The sequence below is a fragment of the Panthera pardus genome, unplaced genomic scaffold (genome assembly GCF_024362965.1).
Source record: "Panthera pardus isolate Hobbes unplaced genomic scaffold, ASM2436296v1 HiC_scaffold_10, whole genome shotgun sequence".
Taxonomy (NCBI): Eukaryota; Metazoa; Chordata; class Mammalia; order Carnivora; family Felidae; genus Panthera; species Panthera pardus.
Window position 1 is genome coordinate 424,730 of NW_026526655.1, and position 15,911 is coordinate 440,640.

The 15,911-nt window shown below is 54.4% G+C and overlaps 1 long non-coding RNA gene across 1 annotated transcript; it reads left to right on the forward strand.

Annotated features, from left to right (window-relative positions):
* Positions 1 to 5,078: 5,078 nt before the first annotated feature.
* Positions 5,079 to 15,649, forward strand: LOC109264780 (uncharacterized). Its single transcript, XR_002078860.2, has 2 exons — positions 5,079 to 5,358; positions 15,386 to 15,649. It is a non-coding gene; the product is annotated as an uncharacterized LOC109264780 (long non-coding RNA).
* Positions 15,650 to 15,911: the final 262 nt, after the last annotated feature.

Genomic DNA, 15,911 nt, shown 5'->3' on the forward strand with positions numbered 1-15,911 from the left:
GGTTCTTCGAAGAGATTAATAGAATTGATAAACCCCTGGAAATGTTGGGTAAGAAAAAGAAAACAGAAATTCCAGTATCAGGAATGAAAAAGAGGACATAACCAGATACTACAAACGTTAAAAGGATAATAAGGGGACCCTGGCTGGCTCAGTCAGTGGATCCCACAACTCTTGCTCTCAGGGTTTGAGCCCCACACGGGTGTAGAAATTACTTTAAAATAAAATCTTTAAAAAAAAAAAAAAAGGGGATGATAAGAGAATAGTATGAACAACTCCAAGACAGTAAATTTGAAATTTACATGAAGCACAATTTACCAAAACTGACATTAGAAGAAATAGAAAATCTGGATAGTCCTATACCAATTAAATAAAATTAATCCATAATTTAAAATATTCCCCAAAAGAAAATCTAATTCAGATGGTTTCTTTTTTTTTTTAGTTAGTTAATTTATTTATTTATTTATTTATTTATTTATTTATTTATTTATTATTGAGAGAGAGCACAACTGGGGGAGAGGTAGAGAGAGGGACAGATAGCATCCCAAGCAGGCTCTGTGATGGCAGCACAGAGCCCCATGAGGGGCTTGAGCTCACGAACCATGAGATCATAACCAGAGCTGAAGTGGGACGCTTTACTGACTGAGCCAGGTGCCCCATTTTTCTTTTTTTTAATTCAGATGGTTTCATTGGGGGAATTCCTCTAAACAGTTGAGGAAATATCACCAACCTTACACAAACCTTTCCAGAGACTAAAAAGTGAGCAAATACTTCCCACCTCATTTTGCAAGGCCAACAAAGCATTGATACCCAAACGTATGTAGAACATTACAAGAATCGAGGAAAGCTATCGAACCTCTGCTGCCTTGGCTTCTCCATCTATAGAACAGTTATCTACCTTGTGTGGTTGTCAAGAGGCCTGGACTAGTGAATCCACGTAAAAACTTGCTTGTCACGTAGAAAAGCTACAGGGCTCTCAAATGTGAGTGTGCATTTTAATGACCTCTTCAGTGTAGGGTCTGGAGTGTCAGGACAGAGTCTGCCCTGGCATTTCTGCAGAGCACTCGGGTTTGGGACCTCCCTGTGTTTTAAAGATGGGAATATGGAATATGGACGCTCAGAACGGAAAGGGATTTACCCACGGTATCTCCGCAAGACTGTGCATAATCAGATTGTGAACTTTGGGGTCCACCCCTGGGGCCCCTGGAATGTACTTCTGGCAGAGGGAAAACCTATGTCTGCACATAGGAGACAGGGATGCCCCCCCCTCCTGCCACCTTCCCCCCACGTGGCCTCAGGCAACTTTCGGCCCCACTCACAGCCTCCTATAGAACGTGAGATCCCATTCTCTGCTTCCTTCCTCCTGGGGAGCATGGACGGGTGCAGAAAGACTTCCTAGGCCCCCACGTGGAAGTGACAAATCACTGGACATAACTGACAGATGTCTATGTTTAGCACAGTCCCTTCAGTCCAGGAGATGCCATGCCTGGATCCAGCCATGCCTGAAACCAGTGGACTCCTCCCTGGACCTTTTATAGCAGATCAAAGCCATGTCTCAGGATGTTCAGTACAGAATATTGATAACAGTGAGGGACTGGAAATGCCCCCAAAGGCTTATTAAGAGAGAAGGTTTTTGGTTTGTTTGTTTTTTTAATTTTTTTTTAACGTTTATTTATTTTTGAGACAGAGAGAGACAGAGCATGAATGGGGGAAGGTCAGAGAGAGAGGGAGACACAGAATCCGAAGCAGGCTCCAGGCTCCAAGCCGTCAGCACAGAGCCCGACGTGGGGCTCGAACTCACGGACCACGAGATCGTGCCCTGAGCCAAAGTCGGACGCCCAACCGACTGAGCCACCCAGGCGCCCCTAAGAGAGAAGGTTAAAGCAGTCCTGAGTAGTTAGAGCACAAACCCTTATCCAGACCTTAAAAAGGCTGGCTCCTGGAGGCACCTGGGTGGCTAAATCGGTTGAGAGTCTGACTTCGGCTGAGGTCATGATCTCGTGGTCCGTGAGTTCGAGCCCCACGTCGGGCTCTGTGCTGACAGCTCGGAGCCTGGAGCCTGCTTTGGATTCTGTGTCTCCCTCTCTCTCTGCCCCTTCCCTGCTCATGCTCTGTCTCTCAAAAATGAATAAATGTTAAAAAAAAAATCTTTTTTTAAAAAGGCTGGATCATGCTGGAATTAGTTGAGGCCTTCTTGTCCCTCGAGGCCTGGAGGAAGCTGGCCTTGTCCACCCAGTCCTGGTCGTAGTTCCCCATGAGTGCTCCGACACTCGGCCGTCACCTTCGGCCCCGATTCTCTGCCTCTGGAGAACGTATTGCTTCTGACCCTCTGTCTGCCCTGGTGTTGACCAAGTGTGGACCTTGGTGCCTGGTTGGCAAGGAGCCTTCTGCGGCCCCAGACTGGCCTGAGCATAGGGGGACTTTTGGTTCGTGCGACTAAAATGTCCAGGGAGGGGTCCACTGGTTTCAGGCATGGCTGGATCCCGAAGGAGTCTCTCCTTCTGCCTGTGGGTCTGTCTGTGCTCCTTCGTGGTGGCTTCACTCTCAGGCAGGCTGTCCCTGAGTGACTGCACTCACCTCAGCAATGCAGGCTTTCCCAGAGGGAAAAAACCCAGTCTTTCCAGGATGCCCTGGGGCCAGCAGCTTTTGTCACAGCCCCTCCCTGAACCAGCTGTGGCTGGAGACCGGGAAGGTGCCACGGTGTCAGGTCTGATTATATACGTGGCCCTGGATGGGGTGCAGGGGCCTGTCAGTGCCACCAGGCAGCAAGGATAAGAGTGGAGCTCATGACCAGGAGAGGGATCCTGGCTTTCCATAAAATCCTGCTCAAGGCTTTTGTGGGGGTCACGATTTGGGGAGCAGGGGGTCCACAACCCAGTGATGCCAGGTTTGAAAGGTGAGTGGTCATGCTAGCACAGACATGGACCAGGGTCCCTGCCTGGTCCCCTATAGCCATGCAACGGGGAAGGCACACAGGCCACTGTCCTGTCCGGCAGAGCCAATGCCCGGGCCTCCAGAAACCCGTCTACACTAGCACGGCCACCTGCAGAGCCTGTGTGGGCCTCTCCCCAGGCCCAGCCCTGGAGGAGACTGAGCAGCTGGAGTCTGCAGGGATGTGGACGGTCACGGATGTGTGGATGGGCATGGAAGTGGCGGCACGGGGCTGCATACGTGGGGCTCACGTGAGGCCTCGTGGGCAGGACTGGCTGTGGCCGAGAAGGCCACGTGAGGTTCCTGTGGGACTCTGATCTTCTGGACCCCGTCCAGGCCTTCCAGGACATCATGGGGCTGCTTGTCTAAGGTGGGGGCCTGCATGTTGCATTAAGTCGTTGCTGAACTCCTCCTGTGTGCAGGCTGGGGACACGTGCCCGCTGTCCGGGGACCCATGACCCATGGGTGGGGTGGGGCTTCACCAAGCCTCTTCATTCTCCTTTCAGAAGACACCCTAAGGGAGCTGCTTCTGCCTCCGTTGCTGTAAGCACCCTGACCCAGGCCAGCGCCCCTCTCTTCCGGAATGCCTGCCTCTCAGCCGCACCTCTCTAGGCTACCCTGTGCATGGGGAGTGCCTTTTCAAACCCAACCATTTTCATTAGTGCCCGGCACCCCGGCACCTGCTTTTACCCTCCCCAACCTCCGAGGCTTCCTCTCCCCTCCCTCTGCCTTGCTCTCAGCTCCAGCCACCCATCTCCTTGTAGATCATCAAAACCGCTCGGCACACTTGTGCCTCAGGGCCTTTGCACTTGCTGTGCCTTCTTCTCTATTATCTTCACGGCTCTGCTCACGTAACATTTCATCAGAGATGCCCACTCCTGCATCCTGACTCTCCCGCCACTCCCATTACCGTCTTCCTCGCTCTCACAACCTCTGTGCAAAGCAGGTCCCTACAGGGGTAGCCCAGGACAAGGTGGCCCAGGAGGACACGAGCTGGAGTCCCCGAGAGGTGTGACACAGCCTGCCGCTCACATACCCGAGGCTGCCCTCTCGGAAGTCCAAAGCACCACTGACGGTAGATATCCTTATTGGGTATCACTCTGTGTATGATCTACGGGGCACGGCGCACCGTCCTTCCGGGTACCTCAGGGCTCCCCTCCTCCTCTGGCTCAGGTGTTCATCAGGTGCTTTGCTCCTCCTGGACGCAGGGGCAGAGGTCTGTGCGGAGCACCGGTGTGGACTGAGCCGAGAGTGGGGGGTGCTGCGACTCTGGCCCTCCATCCCTGTCGGCGGATCCCCTGGAGCTCTGTTGTTTGGGTCACGCCAAGGCGTTCTTCCCCCTTTTCTCTTGAGGTCCAAGATATGCACCTCGTGGGTGGTGATGGGATACCCTCAAGGTTCTCTGACAGGAAACGAACTGATGTACCTGACCTACTGGAAGGAGGTCAGGAGCCTCAGAGAAGACGGACGAGGGGAAACGGCCCCCCAGGCACCAGCCTCTCTGCAGGGAGTTCCGCACGGGGCCACTGCACCAAGCCAGGCTGGTGGAAACGAGCAGAGAAGGAGCCAGAGGATCCTGACCAGAAATGCACAGCATCCTTGAACCCTGGAGACGTTTAAAGAGTCCCGGAGAAGATTGGGGCGCCTGGGTGGCTCAGTCGGTTAAGCGTCCAACTTCGGCTCAGGTCATGATCTCGCGGTTCGTGAGTTCAAGCCCCGCGTCGGGCTCTGTGCTGACAGCTCGGAGCCTGGAGCCTGTTTTAGATTCTGTGTCTCCCTCTCTCTGACCCTCCCCCGTTCATGCTCTGTCTCTCTCTGTCTCAAAAATAAACAAACGTTAAAAAAAAAAATTAAAAAAAAAAAAGAGTCCCAGAGGCAGAAGCTGATAAAGTGGCCACGTAGACATCAATCTGGAAACACTTGCGGCTTGGCCCAGGCTCTGGGATGTCCCTGCCCTGCTGCCAGATGGGAACACCCCAGGAGGGGCCCTTGGGGGTGCTGAGCGAGGTCTGAAGGGGCTGGTTCCCCGGGGGCCGTCTCCCCACCCCACCCCACCCCAGGGAGAAAGCAGGGCAGCGCGGTGCAGGGCGGAGCCGTAATGTGGGCGGGGCCCCAGGTAGCCCCGCGGGGCGGAGCCGTGGTGTGGGCGGGGCCCCCAGGTAGTACCCCAGGGCAGGTGATCCTCACTACCCCTTCAGGAAGGCCGAGTGGGCAGAAGCTGCCCGGGTGGGCGTCCACTCCCCGCTCTTCCATAGCGATGCTGCAGTAATAGGAGGGCTTGTGGGGCAGAGGCGGCACCTGGAAGCTTCCTGGGGCTGAGGCCTGGGGAGGCTGTGAGCCCCGCTCTGGCCCCTCCCTGTTTTTCTCTAGTAGCTCATTCTTCTTCCGGAGGGATCAAAGCCCGGACAGAAGGGATTTGTATACACTGGGGTAAGTGCTGGATAAACACCCAGGGGGCAGAGACGGGGGTGGGGGGTGGGGTGGGGGGGAGGGGGTTCTACACGCCTGACCCTGTGCCCCCTCCCCCACAGCACAAATGGAAGGGTGGGCTCCAGCCTTGGGAGGCGGCCTCAGGGCGGCGGGCTCAGCCGGACCAGCTGCATCCGCCCGCAGGGCCCGTTGCCCCTCTGCCAGCCCCTCCGCTGCTTAATTATAAAGTATTTGGGGGCACCTGGCTGGCTCAGTCAGTTAAGCATCCGACTTCCGCTCAGGTCATGATCTCAGGGTTGGAGGGTTCGAGCCTGGCGTCGGGCTCTGTGCTGACAGCTCAGAGCCTGGAGCCTGCTTCAGATCCTGTGTCGCCCCCTCTCTGCCCCTCCCCTGCTCGTGCGCTCTCTCTCTCCCTCTCTCTCTCTTCCTGTCTCCAAAATGAATAAACATAAAAAGTTTTTTAAATGCGAACATTGTCAAGCAGCCAGGTGAAGAGCCCAGTAAATGTGCCCGCTGCCGACAGAACGGAGCAACTTTGCACCAGCTGTGAGCCATCCGGGCTCTTGTCATTTCCCAGGCACAGAATCAGCCCTTTTCTTTCAGGTATTTATTTTTTCTCCTTGGCTTGTCCATATTCTTTGTATATTCTGGGTATTAATCTTTCGTCTGTTTTATATAAATGTTGCAAATACCTGCCCGCTCCCCCAGGCTGCCGCCCTTCCCCGGGGCCTTTGTTGGGGCAGGGCCGCCCACCCCGCTGTCTTACACCTGCTGCCAGGCTCTGTTCCTGCCCTTCTGGTGGTGTTTAAAATCCAGTTTTGTGGGGCCCCTGGGTGGCTCAGTCAGTTGAGCTCTGACTTCCTCCGCTCAGGTCACGATCTCATGGTTCATGGATACGAGCCCCACCAGGGCTCAGCACTGACAGCCGGTAGTCTGCTTGGGATTCTCTCTCTCTTCCTCTCTCTCTGCCTCTCCCTGACTCGTGGCTTTTCTCTCTCAAAATAAAGAAATAAACTTAAGAAAGAGAGAGTTTCTCTCTCTAACAAAAAGCGCCAGTTTTGTGGATGTTAGTAAGAAAGATGTTCTTTTTCTTGGTCTTCTCCAACCTGGGCTGGAGGTTCGTCCAACACTTCCTGCCGAAGAGGCTGGTGTTTTCCAGGACTTTGAAAGTCAAAGCTGAACCTGAGTCCAAGTCTGGACTCCCCGTGGACGGGCCCTGCCTCAATTCCTCGTGCTCCTAGCTACTTCATGTATGTGTTCACATCTGGCACGGTGAATTCGACTTTCATGCATTCTTTTTGCATTTATTGTGCACTTCAACGAAAATCACGCACGTCCATGATTTAAAGAACTCAGTAGCTTTACGAGATTTTCGGTGAAAAGCAGCTGTCCCCGGGGCCTCCTCCCCAGACACACCATCTCCAACCCTCCCTGCGAGGCACGCCTCTGGGCAGCTCTGAGGTCTCTGTCAGAGATGTGCCCACTCACTCGCTGCCTTGGAAGGTGAGGAATCAGCCCCCCCAGCCCCACACCTACTTCCTGGCTGCCCTACCTTCCCGTTTTCCCTCTCTGGGACTGGGTGAGGTTTGTGTCTGTGCCATAGGGCAGAGCCACGCTCACAGCCCTGGCGTCCCGGCGGTGGCCCCGCAGTGCACACTCTTGGTCTGTGACTGCCCAGTTCCAGTCGTTTCCAATCTTGCCCCAAAGGAAGATAACCCAGAGCTCTGGGGCCCCTCGTCGCTGGTCCAGCCTGCCACTCCCCAGTGACACCATCAGGAAAACAACATTCTGGATCAGTCCGATGGATTCATGTGAAGAAACCCAGGCCACCCCGATCCTATAGTGTTGTCTGAGCTCAGAGCTTGGCGGGGATTCCCCCGGGAGAGCTACAGGGCCTTCTCGGGCTCACCCCTCGCCCCTGCCTTCCATGTCCCCAATATGGTCACATCACAGGTTCACCTTGCACATGGCTTGTGAGCAGCCATTCTGATTCACAGGCTTCCCTGCCTGGAGTTAAGGACTGCCTCCCCTCCTACTGCTTCTGTGTGCCTGGTACTAACAGTTGACGGACCCTTTGTGGTCCTGTCACCGTTATCAGTCATTGTCCTAAGTGCATCTGTCCTGTCCTGTCCTGGAGGCCCCCCTCTGTGTTCTTCCCCCATGTGCGTGGGTCTCACCCCTGTGCAGGTGATGCCAATGGCCTGGGGCCTTCCCAGTGTCCCCTCCCCCGCCCCCGTCCATATTGTCTGCTCCCTCTCTGTGTCTTTGGTTCTGGCTTCTGGAAGAGTTCCTTAATTTTATCTTCATGCATTTCTATTCCAATGCTTCTTTCTTATTCTTTGATCATTGCCTTGACAAAGTTTCCTGTTCTCGGTGTTATGGACACAGTATCTTCTCTTTCTGAGGATTATAACTTTAAGGGACTTTTTGGTGGGAGGCCTCTTATTTTGCCCCCTCTCCCCCACACTTCTGTATGATTTAGTCCTCCCCTTTCGTGAGGGAAGTGCTCCTTGGCTGTCCTTCCACGTGGACAGGAGGTCCAGCAGCTCCTTGTGGGTGTCCAACCAAGTCTGGTAGCTGGCCTGCTTCTGTCCTGGGAACCCTAAAACGAGGTCCTTTTCCTGGGCAGTCCGGCTTCTCCTGAGAAGGTTCGCCAGGTCTCCTGCTTGGGGTGAGGGGGGGCAGCATCCCGGAGCAGCGTTCGTGAAGGGAACCAGGGTCTGCAGGCTGGGAGACGGCCCCTCCTTGACACCCCTCCCCTGGGCCTCACCGCCCTCGACATCCCCACAGCTGGAATGCCTCAGACCCAGTTTCTTCCGAGGACAGAGTCTGATCTGGTTTTGTCCTGGGGGCAGGAGGCTTGGGCAAGGCCACCCAGCCTGGCTGCGGGACGTGGGTGAGGGACGTGGGGGTCAGGCCCTGCTGCCTTCCCTGGCAGGGACTGGGCTGTGACACTCAGACACCCTCGGGGTCAGCGTGAGCTCCATCGATTTCACAGTCCCTGCCTGTGTGCGTCGGGGTGGGTACAGGCCCTGGACCCCAGATGTCTGGCGGGGCCACGAGACTTGCCTCGGCCTATGAAACGTGAGTAGGGTGACGAGGGCCATGAGTGAGCAGAAGCTTGAAGAGCCAGGACGCGTTTCTGCCTCCTGACTCGGCCACAGGCTCTGCCCCAGAGAAGGCTGCCCCTCCCCCTGACTCCTGGAACGCAGCAGGAACAGGAGTGTGTGTGGGCGGGGCTGCAGGGAGGAGCCAATGCATGTGGGCGGGGCTGCAGGGAGGAGCCAATGCGTGTGGGCGGGGCTGCAGGGAGGAGCCAATGCGTGTGGGCGGGGCTGCAGGGAGGAGCCAATGCGTGTGGGCGGGGCTGCAGGGAGGGGCCAATGTGTGTGGGCGGGGCTGCAGGGAGGGGCCAATGTGTGTGGGCGGGGCTGCAGGGAGGGGCCAATGCGTGTGGGCGGGGCTGCAGGGAGGGGCCAATGTGTGTGGGCGGGGCTGCAGGGAGGGGCCAATGTGTGTGGGCGGGGCTATAGGGAGGAGCCAGGGGGCACAGGGTGCCTGCAGGAGAGAGACAACTTGGCTGCCGCCAGGGGCTGTGATTCAAGGGCTGCTCCTTACTGGGAGTCACTGCCGGGAGCTGACAGCTACATGTGCCGAGTCACACACCACCTTCCATCTTTCTTTGCATTACAGTGTGGTGGAAAGCAGTCAAATCTCTCATCTACTGTTGCCTTCTCTGCCTTCTCTGCAGTTCTCTTTGTTTTTGAGGGTTTTCCCTATTGTACAGTTCTTTCACTGCCATGTTAGAAGGGCGTGGGGAGGAGATGTGACTGATGAGCCTTTTTCTTTTTAACGTTTATTCATTTTTTGAGAGACAGAGAGAGACAGAGCGTGAGCAGGGAAGGGGCGGAGAGAGAAGGAGACACAGAATCTGAAGCAGGTTCCAGGCTCTGAACCGACAGCACGGAGCCCCTCGCGGGGCTCCAACTCACAAACTGTGAGATCATGACCTGAGCCGAAGTCAGACGCTTAACCGACTGAGCCACTCAGGCGCCCCATGTTGAGCCATTTTAAACTGGGATTGTGGTTGCCTGCTTTCCAGCGGTACAGTCAACACTTATCCGACTTCCCAACACGTTTCGCTGACCTCTGTGCAATTCTGCTACTTGTGTCCTGTGCCTCTTTATCGTTGTTCTGGGCGACGCCGTCCGATCCTTCTTTCCGACTCCTGGGTCCCTGTGTGTTTGAAGATGCCTGTGACTCCACTCGGAACACAAGTAGACAGCACTCCACGGTCTCTGTGCATATCCATTGTCCTCCCTCCCGTAATCCTCCTCCCTGCTCCGTCCCTTCCTCCTCTCCTTTATTAATCTTCATTAATCTTCCGGGGCTCCTAACAAAGCAGCACAAACCTGACCTAGAACAGTAGACAGGCTCTTTCACAGTCTGGAGGCCAGGAGGCCAGAACCCCAGGTGTGGGCAGAGCTGGCTCCCTCAGAGGCTCTCGGGGAGGGTCTGTCCTTGCCTCTGTCCTCACTGTGTTGCCCTCTCCCTGTGTGTTTGCGTCCAAATCTTCCCGTCCAAAGGCCCCTACTCCAGCATGACCTCATCTGAACTTGACGTCCTCTGCAAGGACTCCCTGTCCAAACAAGCTTCCATTCACAGGGACAGGGGTAGGACTCGACATGTCTCTCTGGGTGATGCCATTCAACCCTCTCAGCTTTTTTTTTTTTTAATTTTTTAACATTTATTTATTATTGAGAGACAGAGAGACACAGAGCGTGAGCAGGGGAGGGGCAGAGAGAGGGAGACACAGAAACTGAAGTAGGCTCCAGGCTCCGAGCTGTCAACACAGAGCCCGACACGGGGCTCGAACCCACGAACTGTGAGATCATGACCTGAGCCGGAGTCGGACGCCTAACCGACTGAGCCACCCAGGGGCCTCAACCCTCTCAGTTTTTAAGACTTGTTTTTATCCTTAGAATTCTAAAACTAACTACAACGTGTTAGGTCAAGACTTTATTTCCTCTTCTAACCTGAAAACCCACATTTCTCTTCACTTTTGGGGAAATTTTGCCTACTGTGTGTCTCTGCATATGTATGTGGTCTGAGTGGTTGCGGGTCTGTGTTTGCCCCTGCCTGCCTGTCTGTATCTGCCTGAGTGTCTGTGTGTGTCTGTGTCCGAGTGTGTGTGTGTCTGCGTGTCTGTGTATGTGTCTGAGTGTGTGCGTGTGTGAGACTGTGTGCGCCGTCCGTGCTTGGCGTGCTGAGTGATCCGTTCCAAAGATGTGCTCTGCCTAATCCCTGTGCGTGAGCTGCCTCACGTGGCAAAAGTGACTTCGTAGGTGGGGTTGGATTGAAGATCTTGAGGGGGGAGATCCCCCTGCATTGTCTAGATGAGCCCAGTATCATCACAAGAGTCCTTGTAACTGGGACCAAGGAGGGCCGGCCTAGAGAGGAGATCTGTAACAGGGTCTGGGAGAAGCAGGGTCAGAGAGAGGCTGGCTTTGCAGATGGGGGAGGGAGCATGAGCCAAGGGCTGCGGGTGGCTTCTAGAAGCTGGAAAAAGCAAGGAAACGGGTTCGCCCTGGAGCCTCCAGAAGGAAACAGTGCTGATAACGCCTTGACTGTAGCCCAGTGAGACCCATGTCAGACTTTTTCTTCCGGAACCATCAAATACATGCGTTGTCTTAAGCCATTCGGTTTGTGGCATCTTGTTAGAGCAGCCGTGGGAAAGGCGCGTGCCTGGCACTTCTGGTTGTGAGCTCGCCTGTGTTTAGGCTCAGGGAGCCCAGGGAGAGCTTGCGGGGCACTTTGGGAGCCGAGCTGCTGCCCTCCGCCAGGGGAAACCTAGTCTATAAGTAACACATGGTCATTGATAAACTCTGAAAAGTACAGAAAAAATTAAAGAATTTGCAGGAAAGATTCATAATCTGGCTCACAGGCAAGCGAGCACTGTAAACGTTCAATACATTTATTTCTATCCAACAGGGAAGGAGGAAGAGAGAGAGGGAAGGGGGGGAGGGGGGAGGGGGCTGGGTTGCAACAGGAGCAGTTTTTCCATTTTCCCACTTGCCTTGGGAACACTTTCCTATCATTATGGTGTTTTAGCAACAGCAGTTGGATGACCGCACCGCGTCCCAAGGATATATGGAAGTATTATTCAACTGTTAGTATCACTGGGTATTTGCGGTGTTTCCACTTTCCCACCTTTGAGCTAAATTGTGCCCATTTTTTAAATATTTATTTATTTTGAGAGAGAGAGAGAGTGTGTGCGAGCATGTGTGCGCGTGTGCGCGAGAGGGGCAGCGGGAGAGGGAGGGAGAATAGAGGGAGGGAGAATCCCAACAGGCTCCTTGCTGTCTGTGCAGAGCCCGATGCGGGGCTCCATCCCACGAACCGTGAGATCACGACCTGAGCCGAGATCAAGAGCCAGACGCTTAGCTCACTGACCCCCCAGGTGCCCCGCGCCTCTCGATTTCCTCAGTGCTGATGCCTGGAGGTGGTGTTGCCAGGTCAGCAGGAGGGGGCGTTTTTTAAAGCTCTGCACCTGGGTAATATTATGCGGGAGAGCATTGCCCCCCCCTCCCGCCCGCCCCCGAACCCCACTGCCAGGATCCGAACACCAGCCGAGTCTGAGCTTGCCCGGTGGGCACTGGGCAAAGCAGCACTTTTTTGGTCCGGAGGCTGACACGACCCAGTGTGTGTCTAGAGAGGCTGTGCTGGCTGCTGGTGACCGGGAAGCTGGGCGGGAGGCAGAGGCTGCTGGCTAATGCGGAGGCACCCGAATGCACCAGTCTTCACCAAACTGGGTTTGAATGTTTCTGGACCTTTAAGTCAGTCTTAGAGGGTGAAGATTTGCTGTCTGTGAGGGTGGAGGGGACCTCGACCCAGGAGAGCCTGAGGATCCTCGAGGCTGCGGTTGGGGGCCGTCACCTCCCCACGGCCAGCCAGGGCTCCCACCCTGCCGCCTACGTGGGCCAGGGAGCAGGTCCCGGCAGGCCCAGGAAGTCACCTGAGCAGTGTGTCCGTGGGCCCTTGACCTCCAGTCCAGACTTGGTGTTTTGTTTGTTTGTTTGTTTGTTTTTGCCCTGAGGGGAGTGAGTTTTCTTCTGCCTTAACCTCCTTCCTGAGATCGTGAGGCCTTGAATGTGCTGTTTTGAAACAATCCTCATTGTTCTGAGATTTCCAAGTCAGCCAGCAGACACAGATAAGCCTGTTTTTCTGAATACAGGAGTAAAATCTGGTCACTGAAGTCTACTGGACCTGGAAAGTTAGGATAGCAAATAAAATAAGACTTAAGATCCACATGGCTGTGTCCAGTCCCCATATCCTGTCAGTTCAAAATAGTCCCCATGCGTACACACGATTAGCGTGTAGTTCTAAAACCTGGTTTTTCGCAGTGCCGGCGTAGCTCAGTCGGCTAAGCGTCGGACTTCTTGCGGTCCATGGGTTCAAGCCCCGCGGCCGGTTCTGTGCCGACGGCTCGGAGCCTGGAGCTGCTTCGGGTTCTGTGTCTCCCTCTCTCTCTGCCCCTCCCCGGCTCCCGCTCTGTCTCTCTCTCAAAAATAAGTAAACATTAAAAAAAAATTTTAAACTGGTTTTTCACCTAACACCATCCCCGAGCGTGTGTCCGTGGCATCTCTTCCGTCCCACGGCTGGACTCCTCCACCGCCCTCCGGGAGCCGTCGGCCTCGTCCACAGACGGGCGTGGACAGGAAACTCCGCCCTTGTCAGTGGCTTTCCTGGTGGTGGCAGTGGGTGCCAGGTCACGGCTGGAAAGTGAGGCTTCCTGGGGGTCGCACTTGAAGGCGCGGAGCCTGGTGGGCGGAGAGCGGGATCGAAGGCGGAGGCGCAGAGCCAGGGAGCCCCGGGCCTGTGTGGAGCTGGGGGCTCCCCACGCCGGTTCCACCCTACACCCGAGCCCGGCGGCCATGCCATCTGCCCGTGCGGGGTACTCTCCCTGCAGCCTCTCAGTTGCCCAGACATCCCAGGACACCCCTGCGGCCCTGTGACACCCGCTGCCCGAGTGCTGCCTCCCGACCACAGTCACCAGTGGGAGGCATTGTCCTCGGCCCGGGGAACACCCTCCCCTTCTCCATTCTCTTGAACCCCTGGACTCCGGGATCCAGGCTGATGGGCGCCTCTGGACGACACGGGAGCCCCTTGGGGGCCGGCTCAGCCATCCACACCCTCCTCCCACGGCAGCCTGGGTCCCAAGGAGGGGCGGTGAGGCCGTCCCCACGCCCCTCCCCGCCCCCCGCCGTGAGCTCTGCACCCTCTCATCCTTGCCTGGTTTAGGGTCTGAGAAGCCTGGGGATTCCCCTCTGGGACCTACTACCAGGGGCAAGGTGAAGCCCCCAGACCGCTCAGTCCCCTCCCACCCAGGGGGCGGTTCTGGTGCCTCCCCCGCCGCCCAACACTGCCCCTGCCCCTTTGGACGGCGTGAGCTTCTGCAGCCCTCCCAAGTTGAGTCCATTTGACCCTGACATTGGCCAGGAGAGCACGCACGTTAGAGCAGAAGCTTCTGGCCCGCCTTGTCCCACCCCTGGGGCCCCAGAACAGGGGGCCCCCGCAGAACTCTGACCCAGAGCCCGGGGCACTGGGCCAGTGGGATCGTTCGAGGCCACGGAGGCTGGGAGAGGCCTGGAGAGAGAAGCAACCATCCAGATGTTGTCCAGAGCGGTGGTGCCATTTTGCATTCGCACCATGTAGGATGTGTGAGAGTTCCGGGTTTTCATCCTCCTGAATGACCAACTGTTCAGCTCTGCCTCAGGCAGAGGGGTTTCCAGGGATGTGGGACTTTCAGTGCCAGAACCCGGAACTCCCTATTATGAGTACTTTTTATTTTAGCCACCCTAACAGGAATGTGGACAGCACCTCGCTATGGTTTTGTTTGCATTTCCCTGATAGTTAATGATGTGAAGCATCTGTCCACGTGCTACTGCCATTCACCCATCTTAATTAAGTATGTATTTATTTATGAGATAGAATGAGCAGGGGAGGGGCAGAGAGAGAGAGAGACAGAGAGAGAGAGAGAGAGAACCCTAAGTAGGGTCTGCGCCGTCGGTGTAGAGCCCAACTCGGGGTCCCAACCCACGAACCATGAGATCATGACCTGAGCCGAAGTCAAGAGTTGGACGCCCAACCGACTGAGCCACCCAGGTGCTCCTCACCACCCTCTTTGATGAAGTGTCTATTCAAGTCTGTTCTCAATTTTTTTTTAATTGGGTTGTTTTCTAACTGTTGAGTTTGGAGAGCTCTGTGTATATACGTTGTATGGTATGTGTATAGTATAAATATATATTTCATGTACATACATCCGTATGTATGTACGTATGTATTTGGATATGTGCTTTGCAGTTTTTTCCCCCAGCCTTGTAGCATGTCTTTTCCTTCTCTCAACAGTATCTTTCTGAAAGGAAAATTTAAAAAATTTGTTGACATTCACTTTATCACTGCTTTTCTGTCTTTGCGTTAAAATACACGTAACGTAGGGGCGCCTGGATGGCTCAGTCAGTTAAGCGTATGACTCTTGGTTTCAACTCAGGTCACGATCTCAGTTTCCTGAGTTCAAGCCCTGCATAGGGCTCCGTACTGACAGGGTGGAGTCTGCTTGAGATTCTCTGTCTCCCTCTCTCTCTGCTCCTCCCCCACTTGCACTGTCTCTCTCTCTCTCTCTCTCTCTCTCTGTCTCTCAAAAATAAACTTTAAAAAATTAAATACACATAACATAAACTATACAGTGTACAATTCAGTGGGATTAACAAATTCACGATGTTGTGTAATCATCACCACTATTTCCAGGACTTTTTAAAAATCACCCCAGACAGAAACTCTGTCCCTATTAAGTAATGATTCCCTGTTCCCCTCTTCAGCCCCTGGAAACCTGTACTTTACTTTCTGTCTTTTGAGTTGGCCTATTCTCCATGCCTTAGGTAAGTGCAATCATGCAGTATTTGCCTCTTGTGACCGGCGTATGTCCCCTGCGTAACGTGCTTGTTGTTGTTTGTTTTATTTTAAATAGGCTCCATGCTGGGTGTGGACTTGGGACTTGAACACACCACCCAACACAGAACTTGGACTTGACCTCATCAAGATTGGGATGCTTAACCGACCAGCCACCCAGGAGCCCCTGCATAATGCTTTTAAAAGTTCATGTTGTAACACGTGTCAGAACGTAATTCCTTTTCTATTTTATTGTATTTTATTTACTTTAAATTGTGACGTAACACACATAAAATTTACCATCTTAAAAGTTGTAAGTACATTAGCATTGTTGTGCACTCAATCTCCAGAACTCTTTATTTTGTGAGACAGACTCTGTGTCGATTAAACAGTAACTCCCCCCATTTCCCCTCCCCCAGACCGTGGCACCCACCGTCTACTCTGTGTAAATCTACCCCCTTTAGGGACTCCACGTATGTGGACCCATGAAATAATTGGTCTTCTGTATCTGGCTTCTGTTACGCGGCATAATGCCCTCCAGGTTCATCCATGTTGTCGCAGCTGTCAGAATGTCCTTTTTCAGGCTGACTAGTATTCCACGGCTT